Source organism: Saccopteryx bilineata, chromosome 12, assembly GCF_036850765.1.
Source record: "Saccopteryx bilineata isolate mSacBil1 chromosome 12, mSacBil1_pri_phased_curated, whole genome shotgun sequence".
Taxonomy (NCBI): Eukaryota; Metazoa; Chordata; class Mammalia; order Chiroptera; family Emballonuridae; genus Saccopteryx; species Saccopteryx bilineata.
This window is the reverse complement of record NC_089501.1, coordinates 19,616,357-19,637,694: the sequence shown is the minus strand read 5'-3', so window position 1 is coordinate 19,637,694 and position 21,338 is coordinate 19,616,357. Positions and strand designations below refer to the sequence as shown.

At 36.6% G+C, this 21,338-nt stretch overlaps 1 protein-coding gene across 18 annotated transcripts in view; it reads left to right on the top strand.

Annotated features, from left to right (window-relative positions):
- TRDN (triadin) overlaps window positions 1-21,338 on the top strand; it is a 411,085-nt gene that overhangs the window by 158,615 nt on the left and 231,132 nt on the right. The window lies entirely within an intron of this gene.

Here is a 21,338-nt window from a genome sequence, read left to right as displayed (position 1 = left end):
TATTAATTTTAATTTATTGTGTTTACATGGTTTCAAGGGTCCCACTGAATATAACACCCTCATACCCCCATGTCCCTATTTATACCCACTTCGCCCCCCACCCCCTAACACCCTCCCTCTTTTCCTCTAGGATTAGCTGTCCTGTTATCTGTATTTCTGTATTATGTATATGCAATTACACTAATCCTTTCATCTTCTCTGATCCCATTTAGTCATCCCCCTTTCTCTGACTGCCATTCCTCTGGTCCCTGTGACCTTGCCTCTACCTCTATTTCATTCCTTAGTTCACTTTGTTCCTTAGATTCCACATAAAAGTGAGATAATATGACATTTGTCTTGCTCTGCTTGGCTTATTTCACTTAGCATAAAAATCTCCAGATCCACCCATTCCATTTCAAAAGGTAAAATTTCCATCTTTTCACAACTGAATGGTATTCCATTATGTATATGTACCAAAACTTTTTAATTCACTCATCCAGTGACACTAAGGCTGTTTCCAGATCTTGGCTATTGTAAACAATGCTGCAATAAACATGGGGGTGCATTTCTTCTTTTGAATCAGTGATTTGGTATTCACAGGACATATTCCTAAAAGTGGGATAGCTGGGTAAAAAGGCAGTTCCATTTTTAATTTTGGGGGGTAACTCCATACAGTTCTCCAGAGTGGCTGCACAAGGCTGCATTGCCATCCCTTTTCTCCACACCTTCGCCAGCATTTATTCTGTGTTGTTTTATTGATGAGCACCATTCTGACTGGTGTGAGGTGGTATCTCATTGCAGTTTTAATTTGCATTTCTCTGATGATTAGTGACATTGAACATTTTATCATATGCCTATGGGCCCTCTGCATGTCCTCTTTGGAGAAGTGTCTATTCAGTTTTTATGCCCATTTTTTAATTGAATTGTTTACCTTCCTGGTGTTGTTTTAGAAGTTCTTTATAAACTTTGGTTATTAACCTCTTATCAGACATATTGGCAAATATGTTCTCTTACTGTGTGGGTTGTCTTTTTATTTTGTTCTTGGTGTCTTTTGTTGTGCAAAAGCTTTTTAGTTTGATATACTCCCATTTGTTCATTCTGTCCTTTATTTTACTTGCCCGAAAATATAAATCTGCAAAAATATTGCTACGAGAGATATTGGAGAATTTACTGCTTATGTTTTCTTCCAAGATATTTATGGCTTCACAATTTACATTTAAGTCTTTTATCCATTTTGAGTTTATTTTTGTGAATGGTGTAAGTTGGTGGTCTAGTTTCATTTTTTTTATGTACCTGTTTAATTTTCCCAACACCATTTATTAAAGAAATTGTCTTTACCCCATTGTTTGGTCTTACCTACTTTGTCAAATATCAGTTGTCCATAAAGGTGTGGGGTTTTTTCTGTGTTCTCTGTTCTGTTCCATTGATCTATATGCCTGTTCTTATGCCAGTACCAAGCTGTTTTGAGTAGTATAACTTGATATCAGGAAGTGTTATACCTCCCACTTTATTCTTCATTTTCAAGATTGCTGAGGCTATTTGTGTTCTTTTTTGATTCCATATAAATTTTTGGAATATTAGCTCTACATCTTTGAAGTATGCCATTGATATTTTAATAAAAATTGCATTGAATTTATAGATTGTTTTGGGTAATATAGATATTTTAATGATGTTTATTCTTCCTATACATGAACACCATATATGCCTTCACTGTTAATATCTTTCTTGATTTCTTTTATCAATGTTTTATAACTTTCCGAGTACACATGTTTAACCTCTTTGGTTAAATTTACTCCTAGGTAGTTTATTTTTTCTGTTGCAATAGTGAAGGGGATTGTTTTCTTAATTTCTCTTTCAGACAGATCATTTTTGGTGTATAAAAATGCCTCTGATTTCTGAGTATTAATTTTATATCCTGCCACCTAGCTGAATTCATTTATCAGGTCTAATAGTTTTTTGACTGAGACTTTAGGGTTTTCTATGTACAGTATCATGTCATCAACAAATAACAATAGCTTTACTTCTTATTTTCTAATTTGAATGCCTTTTATTTCTTCTTCCTGTCTGATTGCTGTGGCTAGGACTTCCAGGATTATGTTGAGTAAGAGTGATGAAAGGGAGCACCCCTGCCTTGTTTCTGATCTTAAGGGGATTACTTTAATTTTTGCCCATTGAGTATGATGTTGGCTGTGATTTTGTCATAGATGTCCTTTATTATGTTGAGGTAGGTTCCCTGTATTCCCACTTTGCTGAGAGTTTTGATCATAAATGAGTGCTAAATTTTATTAAATGCTTTTTTGGCATCTATTGATATTATCATGTGATTTTTCTCCTTCCTTTAGTTTATGTGGTGAGTCACATTATTAATTTGCAAATATTGTACCAGCCTTGCCTCATCAGAATAAATCCCACTTGACCATAATGTATGATTTTTTTTTCATGTGTTGCTGGATCCAGTTTGCTAATATTTTGTTGAGAATTTTAGCATCTAAGTGCATCAGAGATATTGGCCTATACTTTTCTTTTTTTTAATGTCTTTACCTGGTTTTGGAATGAGGATCATCCTTGCCTAAGAACAGGAGCTTGAAAGTCTTCCCTCCTTTTGAATTTTTTGAAATAGCTTGAGAAAAATAGGTATTAGTTCTTCTTTGAATATTCGGTAAAATTCTGTTAGATTGCTGCCTTTATCATTATGTAGTGACCTTCTTTATTTCTTACTATAGCCTTTGTTTTAAAGTCTATTTTGTCAAATATAAGTATTGCTACATCAGCTTTCTTTTCATTTCTATTTGCTTGAAAAACTTTTTTCCTTCCCTTCACTTTCAGTTTATGTGTATCTTTTGTTCTGAGGTGGTTCTCTTGTAGACAGCATATGTATGGGTCCTGTTTTGTTATCCATGCAGCTACCCTATATTTTTTGATTGGAGCATTTAATTCATTTACACTTAAGATTATTATTGGTATATAGTTGTTTATTGCCATTTTATTCTTTAAATCTACTATCCTCCTTTTCTCGATTTTGTTTTTCTTTGATCTTTTTACAGTAGGCCCCTTAACATTTCTTGCATCATTGGTTTGGTTGTAATGAATATCTTGAGATTTGATTTTGTCTGGGAAGCTTTTGATTTTTTCTTCAATTTTAAAGATAGCCTTACTGGATAAAGTAGTCTGGGTTGTAGGTTCTTGTTTTTCATCACTTTAAATATTTCTTGCTAATCCTTTCTGGCCTCAAGTGCTTATGTTTAGAAGTCCAGTATCTTCCTTATGGGGGCTCCTCTGTAGGTAATTAACAGATTTTCTCTTGCAGCTTTTAGTATCCTTTTTTTGTCTCTTAACATTGACATTTTAACTATGATGTGTCTTGGTGTAGGCCTCCTTTGGTTCCTCTTTAATTGGACTCTCTTTGCTTCTTGAACCTCTGTGACTTTTTCCTTCATTAATTTAGGGAAATTTTCAGCTATGATTTCTTCAAACAGGTTCTCTATCCCTTGTTCATTTTCTTCTCCTTTAGGAACTTCTATGATACAGATGTTGTTCCTTTTCATGTTGTAAAAGAGGTCTCTTAGAGTTTCCTCAGTCTTCTTTAGCCTCTTTTTGTTTTGTTGCTCTACTTCTGTGCTTATGTTTATCTTGTCTTCTAAATCACTGATTCAATCCTCTTCTTCAGCCAGTCTGCTGTTGATTCCTTCTAGTGCCACCTTTATTTTTGATATTGTATTTGTCATTTCTGACTGGTACTTTTTTTATGATTCCAATGTTCTTTCTGATGCTTGCTATCTCTTTATTTAGGTTCTCATTATGACCATCCATTGTTGCTCTAAGATCCTTGAACATCCTAAAAATCATTATTTTAAACACTGCATCTAGTAGTTTGATTACCTCCATCTCATTCAGTTCTTTTTCTGGGGATTTCTCTTGTAGATTCATTTGGGTCGCATTTCTTTGTCTACTCATTTTGTCTGTATATTAGGTAGTGCTGTCTGACTTTGTACTTTTTGTGGTTTCTTTATGAGGTAGATGGGCTCAGTGGTACTGATATTCAAGCTACCTTTTATATATTTGGTTACAGAAACAGAGAGAGAGACAGATAGGAACAGACAGGCAAGAAGAGAGAGAGACGAGAAGCATCAATTCTTTGTTGTGGCATCTTATTTGTTCACTGATTGCTTTCTCATATATGCCTTGACTGGGGGGCTACAGCAGACCAAATGACCCCTTGCTCAAGCCAGCGACCTTGGACTGAAGCTGGTGAGCCTTACTCAAATCAGATGAGCCTACTTTCAAGCTGGCGACCTCTGGGTTTAAAACCTGGGTCCTCCTCATCCCAGTCCAACACCCTATCCATTGCACCACTACCTGATCAGGTTGGATATTCAAACTTTATTTTTCCCCAACAAGGTGAGCAGCAGATTCAGGTCGAAATGGGGCCAACAGCCCCCTCTACAGAAGTTCTTACATTTGATGAGATCTTGGTCTCAGTGAGGAAGACAGAGAGTCCTCTTCTAGGGTTGACTGTGCCCCCACAGAAAGTGGCTAAGCCCCTCAACCAGACCAAACAATAGGCTCACAGGGACCCACAATTTAAATGTCCATGCTCCAAGCCTCTCTTCCTTCCCTTTGTGGAATCTAGCCCATCAGGGCAGGATTTCCAGTGCCCTGGCCAGCCAACTGTGAAGTTCTACCCTATCCTATGCACATGAGCCACTGTGCTGGTGCTGATCACAAGAGTGGGACTCGCCTCAGCTGGGCTAGGTGTGAGGAGCCCTTCCTTAGGATACCACTCTAGCAAGGATTGTTAGGTACTGAACCAATGCTCTCTGTAGCTGGCCACTGGATGTGCCAACCCTGGCCATCTCTGGCAGGAATCTGGTGCATACCAGTTGGAAACACTGCCTGTGACTGACCCTCAGCAATCTTCTTGGAGCTACAAGAATCCAGAGTTTGTGGCTGCCTCTTTTGGGCCCAGGTGCACCTGGAAATACCAAACTGCACACTTAGGCTGTCTTTTACCCATACTTGTCCTGGCAGAAAGTCAGCTAAAAAGGCCAAGCTTCCTGAGCCCTGCCTCCTGCAGCCTCTGTCTGATGGCTGCTTGTGGGTTTTGGCTGCTGAATAAACCTCTGCTAAAGTCCGGAGCCTGTGGCAATTCAAGGTTAGGACAGGTAGTGGGTGTGGCTCTGCCCCTAGCCCCAGGTGTCAGTCTGTCCAGACTTTTTTCACAGACCTCAGGAGGGTGTGACCCCAGCAGTCTGGTGGGTGTGGCCTCTGAGACCCAGAGGTGTGTTCTGCCCACACTCTGGACAGTTTCTACTGAGTCTCCTGTGAGGTGGAATTATCAGTCTTAGACTCAGGAACATTGGGGCAAAGGGAGGGTATTTCTGGCCTCAACACCAAAAAAACAGGTCACTGAGGTGCCTCTGCCTCCTGGCTTCTCAGCATGACCCAGTCACCATAACTGGAGCAGGAGAGACTCCCAAGGGTGTAGCAGTTGCTTTTCCTCAAGCTGGTGCCAGTCAGAAGGGATTGCTCCACCCAAGAAAGATAGCGACTACAGTATAGGAGAATGACACAGTACAGTGGTTCTGGTTGTCTCCCACAGTGTCTCTTCCTGGGTCTCCAACATTATATTCTCCTTATGCAACTCCAGTCCTCTCAGCTCTCTCCCACCAGAGACCCGTGTAAGTGGCTATGAATAATATTTTCTACACGGGCCCTTTAAGACACAGATTGCGTCTCCAAGAGTTCCGTTTCTTTCTTGCAGACAGAAAACTGGCTCTTTTCTAAGCTAAATGCTGTCTGGGCATCTCTTCTAGGTTCTTGGGTTCTAAACTGGGGCTCCAGGCCTGGGGCTGAGGACACACACCTCTCAGGATGACCCTCTCTATAGTGAGAGTTCCTCTTGACCCTCAGTCACCCCTAGCTCCTGGAAGCAGAGCATCCTTTTCTGCATCCCTGCCCTTCCTACCAGTCTCAGTGTGGCTTCTTCGGTGGTCCTTGGTTATAGACTCCTTTTCGGTTGGTCCAAAGTTGGTTATTCAAAATGATTCTTCTTAATTAAGTTGTAATCCAATTTGGTCCTGGGAGGTGGCAGTTGGAGCATCTGCCTACTCTGTTGCCATCTTTGAATCTCTAAAATAATCTTATTTAATTCTTATAAAACCCTAGGAGGGGTGTATTACCATGCCTGTTTTATTGAAGAAAGAATTGATGTATAGAGAGCTTTAGTGTGTTGTCTTGCAGATAAGGGATTAAAAACCCAGGCCTGCCTAATTCTGAAGCCCTCAGGAATAAGATCCAATCTCCCTGCTTTCCAAACATAGATGAGCAACTGAAGTGGCTCATTTTGGTTAGCACTCAGAGTACCTAGAAAGAGAAACAAAATTATAAACTGTGCAAAATAGATTGAAGAGATGGAACTTAAAAGACCAGTTAGGTTATGTCCAAGGAGAGAAAGTAAAACTTGATCTTGGGAGATGGGATGGAGAGAATTATGATGAGTTTAAACATCACAGGTGTAATATCATAGGATTTATTGTTAAAGATACCAAAAGAGAAAAGTCAATGATAGTTCAGAGATTGTTGGCCAGAAAAACCAAAATGATGCTGTAATTAAGAATGAAAGGAAGAGAGTGGGTCAAAACTCACTGGAATAGGTAGGGCTGGGGAATTAGGAGACTTTAAACTCACCATCTATTCTTAAAGTCACAGATGGCATTCAATTGCAAAGGGGAATATGTATAGATTCCCATCCAAATATTATTTCCTAAGCACCTACTAAATGCCAAGGTTGATGCTAGGTATTTTCCCACCTAGGTATTTTCACATTTTACTCATTTAATTCTCACAGCAAACTCTGAAGTAGGCAATTAGATAATCAAGTATAGAATTTTAGGGAGAGGTCAACAGTGGAGATGGGTTGCCAGGGGCAGAAGTGAAATAATTGAGGGTACAAATACTAAATATCTTCTTCATGTTCAGCAGTCTCAGGCTCAGCACAGTAGAGAATATATTGTAAAAATAATCAAAGATGGTGCCTAATTCTAACAGCATATTATTTTGAAAGAAAGTATTATTTTAACAGATGATTATTTTGAAAGAGAAAAAGGAACTAATAAATAATAGAACAAATTTTAATAAGTTAGATTGCATAATACAGACACTAAATGAAACAAGTTTCAGAAGAGAGACATCTGTGATTTCTGATGTTAAGGAAGATAAACATACATCTACAATTTGAAAGATGGATATTTGCCTGAGTAGTAAAGAATATATAGGGCATGCTTTGCATATGAATGAAAGAGAAAATGAATGTGACATGACAGGGCAATTCAAATAAAATTGATGTATTTATAGGACACCAAGGATATCTGACTGGTAAGAGGATGCATTAAGATAAGCAATCATCAGAAAATAAGACATGATAAGTTTGTGTTGACAGATTACAGACACTTGGTCAATCAGACAAAGCTGGAATTTGGTGTGGAAGAGAGTTTTTGAATGATTTTAAATAGAACAACACAATACTAGCATTAGAGAGTGTGATGAGACAACATTTTACTTAAGTGATTGGAAAGGCGATAGAGTTTGAGAAATATTGCTAAAGCTGATGAGTCTAAACATAGTGCAGAACAAAGGAAGGACAAATTTACTAAGCCATTGTTCATGTATGTGGTGACACAGTAACTTAAGAAATTAATGTTGTAACTTAAAATGTTACAAGCTGTTTTGACAATTTAAGTTCATACATTTGGTAGAAATTTAAATGAGGTCTAGACATAAATAAGAACAGTGAAATATGTGTGACAATTTACTAAAAACACAGTTCAGTAAGGAAATACTAGGATCAGACCTATTTATAATCTAAAATGGAGCAAGACTTCCTTTCATACCTTTGCTGATTTCTGTTGTTGTTTTGCATTGTTTTATTTTCTCTATTTAGGGGTTGTCATCTAATGCACAGACATTTCAGACAGGGAGAGCAAGTGGTTGGGCACAAAGACTCCAGATTTGGACTGCAAATCTGGAGTAACTTCAAATCAAGTCCCTACTACTAGCTTGCATACTATTTTTTAGTTAAGTTAACCAATGTCTTAGTCCTCCATTTCTTCTTCTATCAAATGAGGCTGATAATAACAGAGTTGAAGAATACATGAGCCAAGAGTTAAATTGCACATAAGCATCCATGGTTCTCTGAGCACTGGCTATTATTTACTAATTCAACGCCTGTCTAAGAGTTGTTACAGGTAGAATTTTGTTGGGGAGAGTAAGACACATTTTTTCAGGACCACATCAACAATTAACCTACCAGACCAATTTTGCCCAGTTTAGCCATCTGATGTTCTCTAGCCTTGGTTCTAGTGACTATAAAATGTGGAAGAGGGGTTAGAGGGGTTGAACATCAAAAGACAAAAGAGAAAGAAATCTCATGGACACCAACAACAGAGTGGTGATTCCTGGAAGGTGATGGAGAGGTGGAAGAAGGTAGAGAGGGGTAAATGGTGATGGACTGAGACTTAGTTGGGAAATGAACACACAACACTGTGTACAGAAGATGTGTAGTATTATTGAAAAAAATCCTGCATTACATACATATAATGAGATTGATTTACACATCTTCTGAATCAGTTCTAAGAACTATGCTAGATTCTGTAGATACAGCAGCTAACAAATATGCATGGTGCTGACTTCTTCAAAATGGGATAATAGACACTACTTTCAAGAGTTAACACATGGATTAATTCATGCACACATACATATCACACACACAGTTAAAACACTACCTAACTAGAGTAAGTATAATAAGCTCTATTTAAGTTTATAGTGGTTGTGAGGTTGTGCGGTACCCGAATATAGCAAATTTGTGGGTTTTGTACCCACCACTCTCTATATCTTTCTGATTAAATTACCATTTATCATTATCACTCTCTCCTTAATGTCTTGCTTTTTTGCCTTGCATAAACCTTCAAGAAACATTAGCCTATAAATCCCTACTGCCTCATACCTTGCCAGATACATGTTTATTAAATTGGATTAATAATGTATATTTATCCCGCAGAAAAACAGTTATTGATGATCATCCCAGAGTATTCCTCTTTATTCATTACTAAAAATAATCTTGTTATTTAAAAAGTTGACAGGTTTCTAAGCATTGCAAATAGGCCTTTTACCAAGATTCTTAAAGCAGTTATTGGCACTATCTCTAAGCCAGAGAGGCTCAGAATTAACAAAGCCAGGTTTGCTGTGTGCATCACAAACCTCAAAACCTCAGGCAGAATACAGAATTAGACAGAAGGGACAGAAAAAGGGAGAGAGAGAGAGCCTACACTTAATTACTGGCGTGCATATTCCCTAGGCTTGGCAAGCCCCCGTGGGAGCTGCCATCTGATTATTTGAAGTCTGTGGAAGCTGCTCAAGATAAATGTATCAGATTTTCCTATTTGTCTCAATCAATCAATTAAACATTCTAGTTCTTATAAATAGCTGGAGTGTACACAGGAATAGATCCAAGCCCTTCTGAGTGGCTGTGATTGCTCCCAAGCTGCTACTACTGCTCTCTCAGGATGCTTCGTCAGGTAAAAGGCTGTAGGCCCATGAGAGAGCAAGTCAGTAAGACTTCTCTCCCACAATAGAATGTTCTTAGGGCTCTACTTTCTCTGTGGACATTAAAGGGACCAAAATGAGGCCTAAGCTTTCATTTTTCTCATATTCTCAGGATTTTGTTTCCTACCCTTTTGAAAGAGATATCAGATGCTAGAGGAATATCTTTGCTGAGAGGGTTTTCAGGAAAGTGTTGTTTTGGCCTAGCCTTGTCACTGTTAATGGCATGGACCTGCTGTCAGACAAGAATAAATTCCTCCTCAGGTAACCTACTGGGACTATTCAAAGCAGGTTTTAAAATAGTCTGAAAAGGAACAAATAATACAGAGTAATTTGAATTACTGCATTAGAAACAAGGAAAATTAAGGCTTCATCAAAGAATTATCAAACTAATTAGGTGTTATTTATTAATGTGTCATGTCTTGTAATAATCTTATCTGTCACTTTATATGCAAGAGTGCAGATTAAAAAAGCATTCTAGTAATTATGTGAATCTATTCCCCTAGTGCTATTCTAAGGTTCATTTGGGGCCCAGTAGATAAAGAAGAGAGATTCTAGGATGTTTTAACAATTCAAATAAATACATGGAAATAATATACTCCTTATTCATTTTGTATAACTAATTTTAAATGAACTTTCAAAAAGACCTATTTGATAAACAAATATTCTCATCCATAGCTTTTTTTCTTGTATGGGATGTTTTTGCAGGATGACAATAATGAATTTTGCAATATTAACATTAATGTTACCATCTGTAGACTGTTGAATCAGTTGCTCAGTACGGTATTATTAGTTTTATGTCTGCTGTCCTAGCTCAATATAGTATACATTTTGGTTTTCTAAAACATTTTATGTTGAGGCAATAACACAGGTATTCCCACGTAGTTGTAATAGTTCTTCTTCATTTGAAGACAATATTTTTTGGTATTTATATCCTTATCAACATCCAGTTGCTCAAAGTCATTCTATTAATCAGTTTCCAGCAGTTACTGAATCCCTAGTACGTATTCAGTGCTAGTGATCATAGCATGAGTTTCAAAGCAGGAGGTAACAATCTAGGTAGAGGCGATTATAATAAAACAAAAAAAAAAAAAACACTATAAAGCAGCTGGAGGGCAATGGGAGAAGATACTAATTAAGCACTGAATCATATAATGCAGATTTTCCTCACTGTATATGTCTAGAGCAGAGAGGGCCACAGAAGTTGGGACAGGTTTCATAAAGGTCTAGTCCTAGTATTTTGTCAATGCTTATCTTCAGCTTTATTGTTATTGCTATTATTAATTGCTTCAATAAGTTCAGTATTTTTTCCTATGTAGGTGGTCAGTTTTTTCACTGCAAGAGGAGGGAAAAATGTAGTGATGCAATTAAGTGCACTTTTAAAATTAACAATACCAAGTGAGAAATCAATACATAGTAAAAACTGAACAAAGTAACATCTCACCAAATAGATGTCCTATGCCCCACTGTGTGTCCTTTCAAATTAGACCTCATTATACTTCATTTTCTGTCCTTTGTCATTTACCCTTAATCATTTATATATCTCCCATATCCCCACTCTGTTATTTTACTCAATATTTCTGCTTTACAATTGATATGCCGCTTTCCTGAAAGAAAAATTGTCAGCTACAAACCACTTTCTGTTGAAACCATGCACAGTGTTTTGGTAATAAACACATGTTTAGTAGACAAAACTTATTGTAAAAATTGGAATCTCTTATAGAAAGTGAAGAAAAATAGAAAAATTACCAAATTGTCATATTGAAACACCCTGTGAAAAACAAACTAATGACTTATCCTCTCATATGGCAGTTATATAAGATGTAAACCTTTTCTGTTTTATATTATTTCTGACAATAATTACATTAATAATGATTCCTTCCTGAGGAATACTATTTTTTGTATAGTTATAAATAGCCTCCTGACAGCCGTTGAATAAGCAGTCTGTATTGTTTTAAATGACAAAATAATATCAATTATACACAATTTAAAACAGGAAAAGAAGTTGGATAATTTTCAAATGTGTCATTCAAGTGAGAATATATTTGTGAATTTAATTATGGTGTTAAACCTACTAAATATTGATTATTTTTATGTTCCCATTTTATCCTTTATCTATTATATACAAGCATTGAAACAGAAAATTTGTTACATGCCTGTAATTGAAAAGTTGCATTTTATCATCTTTATTAAAGCACCCAGTAGAAAATTTCCCCCTAAAATAAAACGTCAAGTTCCCCCTTTTTTTCCCTGAGATACATTTCAAAACCGGAAGGTTCTCTTTTAATTGGCACTATGGTTCTTTCTTAGGGTTTTCATGTCTCTTTGAATTGCTTATGAACACGGAATATTTGCATGTGTCAGAGGCAATTTTAAAAAAAGAAAGAAAAAGGAAAGACATTTTCCCACAGGTAGAGACAAAGATCGGACAGTTGCAAAATCCCTTCCCTTTGCCAAGTCCGGCGTAGTGTGAAAACAGCTAAATGAGGTGGCTGGAAAGTGCCTAATTGATTTTATTTTATATGAATGAGATCCCTGTATAATAGAGAAGCAGCACTGTTTTACAAATGCCATCTAATAGCTTTAAAAAAGTATCTACTTGGATTTGAGGATAGGGAAAAGGAAATTCACAAAAAACCTTGACTAATATGCTTTACCTAGAGCTGGAGAAAAGCTCAGCAGTCATCCACACATTATTCTAAATCGCCCTTTTCAGGATTTTCGAGGACTATAAGAGATGATAAAGGTGACGACATTGATGATGATGATGAAAGGCATTACACTTTACTGAGTGCTAATGGTATGCCAGGCACTATGCTAAGCTCTGGACGTGAATCATATCATTGATTTCTCACCAAACCATGAGGGGTGTCTACCTCAAAGATGAGGACATTGAATGTTAGGGAAGACGTAAAATTTTGTCACATTGCCTGACATCGTTTCCAGCACTGTAGGAAGAATTATCAGTATGTTTTGAAAAGGGTGTAACCACCTTTTAGGTTTTCTTTTTTTTTTTTTCTTCACTCTGTCTTCTAAAGTGGTATAATTTAATAAACACAATTTTTGTTTCCGTTTGAATGTGAATTTGACATGCGGTCCTAAATCATTCCGATACAATGCCAAAGAATGCAGAAAACCTGCTGAGAGCTTTTATCTGTCATTGTTGTTGGCCAGTGAAAGGAATCTGGCGTGGAAACCACAAGCACAGAGGACTGTGGTTCCAACTCACGAGCACAAACAGCTTGTAACTAAAATTACTGAAGGAATCTTGGATCTGGTTTACTTTTAAATTTCTAGGTGTCAATTAAGCTGACCAGAAGGCCTGATAAAATATCACCCAGTTCTATTATTAGTTTCTTAAGTGCATTTTATTCTTAATGTTTAGAGTGACAGAAAATTGATGGAAGAGAACATAGAGTAAATTGATTTCTATGGTTGTGTTTGAGTTCTAAAGCTACTGAGAGTGAAAACAACAGAGTCTAGTATTGGGAATTGATTTAGCAATTTACTGTGCCAGTAGCTCTCTGTCAATACCCCTTTGGTAGGATCCTAAAGTCAAACAACAAGGAAAGATACAATATGGAAGGAGGCATTATTTATTCTCCATGTTTAGTCAGTTTATAAAAATTTTAAGCCTTCTACCTCTTAAGAAATGAATTTTTTACTCTACTTATAATTTCCTTTAAAATGTTTGCAAATGTAATAATTTTGTCTTAGGAACCATATTTTATTTTCTCACCTTTCTGATTACTACTCACATTCTAAATGATTAATAATTTGCTGTGGCTTGATTTTCAGTCTATTAATCATTAAAATGGGTTGGTTAATCATTAAAATTAAAATTAGTAATAGCCTATTTTTATTAGTCAATGTACTATTAAAATGTGAAAGGAAGGGACATGCCAAGGGATATATAAAATCTAAGATTTTAGCTCAAAAATATATTGAAATTTTGTGATTGTCCTTAAAAATATGCATTTTTAATTCTATTCTGTTAAACATAAATGTAATATGTTCAATATTTACCATGGACAAAAGTTATTTCTATTAAGATGAGCCATTTTTATCCTATCTTTACTCCAACCATTCAGTACCTTAAGGAGCAGAAATCCCAATTTTGGTAAAGAATTTTAGATATTTTTGACATTGCAAAACAGCATCTCAAAGACCTAATTTAAATTTATTATAACTTTGGCCTGAACAAGCTGTGGATAGAGTGTTGACCTGAGACACTGAGGACTCAAGTTCAAAATCCCAAGTCCACTGACTTGAAGTCCAGGGTCACTGGCTTGAGCCCCTTCGCTTGAGCAAGGGGTCACTGGCTTAGCTGGAGCCCCCAGTCAAGGCACGCCTGAGAAACCAATCAATGACCAACTAAAGTGCCACAACTATAAGTTGATGTTTGTCCTCTCTCTCCCTTCTTGCCTGTCTGTCCTTGTCTGTCCCTCTTTCTCTCTATGCAAAAAAAAAAATTATTACAACTTTAATATGGAGTTAATGTAATTGATGGTCGAAAACATGTATTTTTCATATTTTAAATCATTTTCAAATGGAACAAAGGTTAAAGTGTCCATTTTAACACCATTTCACTATAATACAAAATTTTGCATTTAAGATGTTTTCTTTTATTATAAAATGATATAATTAACCAGAGGATATCAAAGCATAATAACTACATAATATTTGTCTGTACTAATTGAAATTATTTAGCACGATTATAAATTTCATCACGTTTTTTGTTCTAACTGGTTGTCCCTTTATGCTCCTTCTAAAGTAAACACAAACACAAAACAACATATCGCTATGCCAGGAGCAATCCATTGGGAATCCACATCCATGCATTTCACTTATAAGTCACTGGGATGAATTTGGGTAGTTGTTCAACTTCTTTGAGTTTCATTGTTCTCAGGGAACTCTCAGGCATCTCTGAAGTGAAAAAGTACTGAGGTGGCATCTGAGGGTAGAGATTTCTTTTAGCTAAAACATACCTTAATGGATAATTTATATAAAATTTTCACTTGAGGGGACCTGTAGATATTTGAAATATATTACAAATGTTACTTATTTTTTCTTAAGTGAGAAGCAGGGAGGCAGAGAGCTAGACTCCTGCACGTACTCTAACTGGGGTCTACCCAGCAAGCCTTCTATGGGGCGATGCTCTACCCTTCTGGGTCGTTGCTCCATTGCTCAGCAACTGAGTTCTTCTTAGCACCTGAGGCAGGCCATAGAGCCATCTTCAGCTCCCAGTACCAACTTACTCAAACCTTCTGGACCATGGCTATGGTGACTGCAGTAGGGGAAGAGAGAGATATAGAGAAAGAGAAGGGAGAAAAGGAGAGATGGAGAAGCAGATGGTCACTTCTCCTGTGTGCCCTGACTGGGAATTGAACCTGGGACATCCACATGCAAGGATGATGCTCCACCACTGAGGCAACCGGCCAGGGTCACAAATGGTATTTTTTTGATTGAGCTATATAACTTAATCAAGTGTTAATAACCAAACTTTCTTCATCTTTGGGCTTTTAGTTCAGCTTTTCCAACTAACCATGGATAAATGCATTAATATTTCACTTTCATGGAAGCTTGTTGCTTCATCCAGACATAAATTGGTAAAGTTTCTCACAGAAAAATAAAAAAGAATACTTTTGTCTGGAATTATAAACTATTGAAAAAAAGAAAATAAACAAATTTTATTATGTATTTTGTTGGGAGAAATTTATACTCAGTCAAGAACTAAACAATAGTTCAATTTGTTCATATTCAAATATTCTAGAACAGCATAACAGAGTAGCATATAGTAACATTCACTTATTCACTCATCCATTTTCTTCTTTAATTTTTTTATTTTCCTTTACCAAATTTATATTGATGCTTCAGATTCTGTTCTCAAGTGTTCATAGTGTACTAAGGATTTAAAAAAGGAATAAGAAAAAAAACAAATTTGTAAATAAACAAATAAATGTTTGAGAGTCAGAAGATGAAGTGTACACAGGGCATTGTGGGAGTATATAGAGTTGTCAGAGAGTGGATAAGAGAATCAAGTAAGATAAAATGGCTAAGCTTTGAGGAATTACTAGAATTAACCAAGTTCTAGGCAGTTTTATCAATGAGAATTTGAAATCCTACAGATATTTGACATCTCATTGGATGGCTCCATGGCAAGCAGGATACATATTTGCATTCTAAGCACATGAGATAGTTTTATGTATACCTTTTTAAATTAAAACTTTAATTCAATTAATATGTCTTATAAATCATTTTTTTCTACCAGCTTTGGCCTTTGTTCTAAAAGAGAAACATATAATTAATATTATCTATTTGTCTGTATCTTTACTCTTTCCTCCTGGCCTCACCCTATGTACAAATATGATTTGGTGTGAACTAGAAAAAAATATATTTAAGGAAAGTGAAGAATTAGTAATTCTGAAGGTTGTAAAAGCATCCCAGTTGACAGTGTATCTAGAATTATGGTAATGAGATCAAGTAAGGAGATTAGTATTAATGTACTGAGTCTTTTTGATGAATCACTTGAAGTTAATTCAGCGTCTAATTAAGGTTACACAGAACATGACCATTGAAGAAAAGTTTATCATGTTTTATATTAGGAAGTGAATATTTAGAGGTCTTCCAAAGATTATGAGTCATTTATCATAATAGGTAAAGTAATTGTCATGTGTTGACCTTCTAAATAGGTATTATATAAATAGAAAAAATAAAATAAACTGATAAAAACCTTAATCTTAAATTGAATTTCAATGCAAAGCTTGGTTAAGCTACTTAACTTTCTAGAGACCATTTTTTCCCATCTGAAAAATAAGGGTGTTGAAACAGCTGATTCCAAAGGTCTCTTCTAGATCTCAAAGCTCTATCATTTAATGATTCTCTGCATCTATTTCTGTTAAGTCCCAACATAAAGTATTCTGTCATAATTCAGGTACAAAAATAAATGGAACAATAATATGACATTGAATCAATCATATTTTCTTTCTCTAGTTCACTGTTCAATGAAATTTTTTCTACTTTATAAATTGTAGATGAAAAAGAAAAAAAAACAGAAATGTTACCTTTATCATTTTTAATCAAAAGAATGTATGAAATATGAATTTGGCTACTTTTCCTTGCTTTCCACCAAAGTGAATATGCAAATATATAATAACACATGGAAATATTAGGGTAGCTTTTTTGAGGAGGCAAAGAATCTTTGACAGTAGAAACATTTTGGCCTGGAGGATGATCTTTGATCTAAGAAGTTGAAGCTCTTGGTGTTTTAAACACCCTTATAGTGGAGTCGCGTAGCCAATTTATACTAAATAATCCATTTGCTTAAAATTTTCTAAAATTATGAAAAAAATCTAAGAAATAATTATTATTAGATACACTATTAGAATAACCCAATAAAGTACTTGTGTCCTCTTCTTCAGTGTGCTTAACTGAGAACTCATAATTCAAGTGACAAAACAACTAAGCCATTAGTCCATAAATAGTATCTAGCTGGGTAAATGGAAAATTTGCTGCCTTTATCTGGGTATTATAATTCTCATTTATTTCCAGATGTTCAACTCAAATTGTCATTCATTCTCTCACTTCTCATATCAAATTCATTAAAAAGTTCTACTGAGTTTAAGTCAAAATGTACTCTGAATTCATCCACTTATTCTATGTTTTTCATTGACCATATATTTAAAATTGCCACTTATTACTCTGAATAGCATTTCTTATTACCCTTCCTTGATACATTTTTAAATAGGATACTTATTTCCATTTTACTTATTTAGTTGATGTGCTTTATCTCTTTCCAATAGCATCTGAGCTCCATGAATAAGGTGATTTTGTCTGTACTGTTCTCTCCTATCACTCCATGTCCTAGGAAAATGTCTAGAATTAGTAGGTCCTCTACAGTACTTATTGCAGGCATGACTGAATCTCTACTGCGACCCACCTCATCTAAGCCCACAGCATCTCACACCTGGTTTATTTCAATAATCCCCAACTGATATCCTGCCGCATTTCATATCCTTTTCTTTACAAACGTCATTTTGTCCACACAACAGCCAGTGATCTTTGAAACACATATATATCATCCTAAACCCTTCACAAATGCTCTAATAGGAGTTTGTCTACATTCCAGCCCCCTGACTTTCAAGAAAGCTGGGCTGGTTCCTAGTTTCGGCTTTTTGACTTGCTTTATCCTGTCAGAGAAATTCTTATCAGAGATCTTCCTGAGGCTTGCTTCCTTGTACCCAAGACAGAGCTCAAGTGTGTCTGCCTTGAAGTGTGGCCCCTTCATACTTACTCACTACTGTGCAGTTTGCATACTTGCGCAAAGGCCTGGCATGTGCTCCCCCCATCCCCCCCCCCAGAGACAGCCTTCCCGGAATGGGGCTGCTGCTGCCCAGGGATGAGCCAACTCTTAGTGGGGCACAAGCAAGTCCTCTTGGCCTAAATTGCCACCATGAACTGTCGCATCCAGAGAGGGCATGTTTTTCTAATTTTCACGAAGTTCCATATATTGGGTCAAATCCTGCTCTGTGGATGCTTTAGTATCCAGAGCATGCTCCCTTTCCCCACCATTTTTTGTCTTACCACCCTGTTTTTTATGTTTCTACTGTTTCTATGTATGAGGTCTTAAAGGGTCTCTCTTATCACCTGTCTCTTCCATCTCTAATGTAAGCTCCATAACTACAGGGTGTTTCTCTATCTTCACTGTGGACCCTCTGTGATCTCGTTGGTATGGTTATGCACATAAACATACCATAACTCAGCTGGAGAAGACACTAGTGTTCTTATTTTGCCTTGAAACAACCGAGACTTAAGTGATAATTGCCTCTTTACTGTTTGCCCCCTCCACAATATGGAGTACAAAGAATGCAAAGTGCATGCATAGAATTTCACAGTTCACAAGGGAGAAATATAAAGGTGTCTATAACTACAATAAAAACCTCTTTGATGCACCCAACTACTAGAAATCCTAAACTTCTTCGGATGATTCTTTATTGGTGAGATTATCTTTCCACAGGCAAATTTGCAAACCTGAGTAAGAAAGGGAGGAGTGGGCCCTGGCCAGCTGGCTCAGCGGTAGAGCATCAACCTGCTTGTAGAAGTCCCAGGTTTGAATCCCGATCAGGGCACACAGGAGAAGCGACCATCCGCTTCTCCACTCCTCTCCCTCTTCCTTATCTCTCCCCTACCCCTGCAGCCATGGCTCAACTGGTGCAAGTGAGTTGGCCCTGAGTGCTGAGGATAACTCCATGGCTTCACCTCAGACGCCAAAATAGCTCCGTTGCTAAGCAACAAAGCAGCAGACTCAGAAAAGCGGAACATCAGCCCCAGACTGGGGTTGTCAGGTGGATCCTGGTAGGGGTGCAAGCTGGAGTCTGTCTCTCTGCTTCCCTGCCTCTCATTTAATTAAATAAAAGCGGGAGAGACAAGGTTGACACCTCAAATCCCTCTGGCTCCCTCCTTCCATTTTGTAAGTGGTCCAAAAGGACAAAGCAAGAGCAAAAGACTCTCAGTAAGGAAACTTGAAGGTCAAGATGTCCTTATTTTAAGGAAGGATGCTGACACAATCACATATCTCAGCCAAACATATAAAATCATATTTTCATTGAATTTTAGTATTTCAGTTTTAAATATTAAAAACATTATTCTACAGCCCTGGCCGGTTGGCTCAGCGGTAGAGCGTCGGCCTAGCGTGCGGAAGACCCGGGTTCGATTCCCGGCCAGGGCACACAGGAGAAGCGCCCATTTGCTTCTCCACCCCTCCGCCGCGCTTTCCTCTCTGTCTCTCTTCCCCTCCCGCAGCCAAGGCTCCATTGGAGCAAAGACAGCCCGGGCGCTGGGGATGGCTCTGTGGCTGCTGCCTCAGGCGCTAGAGTAGCTCTGGTCGCAACATGGCGACGCCCCGGAGGGGCAGAGCATCGCCCCCTGGTGGGCAGAGCGTCGCCCCCTGGTGGGCGTGCCGGGTGGATCCCGGTCGGGCGCATGCAGGAGTCTGTCTGACTGTCTCTCCCTGTTTCCAGCTTCAGAAAAATGAAAAAAAAAACAACAAAACAAAACAAAAAAAAAACATTATTCTACATATTTCAAAAATAGTCAGTCTGAAAACCTTGTTCAAGTGTATAAAGGTAATATATTATTACTTTAACAAACTTGGCTATCATTTTTCTTACTAAATTCATGTCTTCCTATTTTACCTTTAGTCCTAGATTTACAAATGCCTTCTATGGAAGTGAGAGAACAAGTTGAGATAGGAATTTATAATAATTTCATATTTTGTGTTTTTAAAAACTTTAAATGGATTTTAAATCAATGGTCACTTACTACAGTGACAGATTCTCATTCCCAGGATCTATCATCAGTCATTGCTTGCATTACTGAGGCATTTTGAAGAGTTTATAGTCTTCTAATATACTCAGTATCTCTAGGAAAATGCAGTGACACTCAAGAAATAAAATATCAAGGGGTAGAGAAAAAATAATATCTTCAACATTTGTTTCAAGATTTAGAAGGCAGTTGTCTGGAAATGGTTTTTAACCAGGGAATCTCTTTTGATAAAGAAACTAAACAAATTAAACTCTCATATAGCATTTTTTTTCACCTAAGGCGATCTGAATTCAGATCATAACCATCCACAGGAAATGAAATTCTAAGTAATTCTATTTACTATTACTAGCAACGTAAAGAAAACACCGACTTACATCATTAAAAGGAATTCACACTGTACACTATACCCAGGGAAATTTGACTAAACCCTAAGCAATCAGATTGACTTCCATAAAATAAAAAAATTAAAAAATAAAAAAAAACTAAGAAAAATAAAATATTGTCAGCTTACAAATATGTCGTTCAAGTTTATGGAAATAAGCAAAAATCACTCATGGAACAAAAATAAAGACAATTTACTATGTTTGAATGTCAGAGGAATTTTGAGGTAATAGCTTGGAAAATGAAGGGCATTTTTAAAGTTCCAGTGTAAATTTCAACAACCTAAATCTTGCCTTCAGAGAGTAACAAGCCTCAGGAATTCCAAAGGAATATACTTCTAATAAAATCATAATCTTTTTTCCTGTAAGTGAGTTCTGTTCTTTTTGACATTTTTATCTGTTGTATCTTTTTCTTACTTCAAAAATTTATTTCAAGTTCTCTTGTGAGAATAGATGCAATATAAATTATAAATGCATTATTGGTAAAAGAATTAAGACTTTAAATATTTATTATGTATTGGCTGCTTTATCAAATAATTCTCATAACTGTCCTAAAACTATCCTTATTTCATAAACTGATACTTGGAAATTTCATAAAATTTTCAAGTTCACACAGATAACAAGTGATAGAGTTAAAACTCTCAATTATATCCATTCAATTTCAAGCATAAATTCTCTATACTAAATGTTGATTTCATTATAAAATTCTATTAATATACTATATTGATATTATTTATTATATAATATTTTTATGATATATAATATACCCATTCATTAAGAAAAGTGGTTGCTACTTTCAACAGTGTTTTCTGATATTATTTGGATATAAAGAAAGACTTTTCTATAAGTCAGTACTAGAGTCACATGTCATCCTCAAGTACGCCATGCCCAGTTTATTTTGGTGCCCCCAGCACAGCAACACGTGTCCTGAAATAATTACTTTGCTAGGGCTATCTTTCGCTCTCAGCATAGAAGCAGACAGCCATCTAGCATTTTCTTTCTTTTTGTTTTCCTACTTCCCTACCACATCCACTGCCTCACAATCATGTAGTCAGCCCT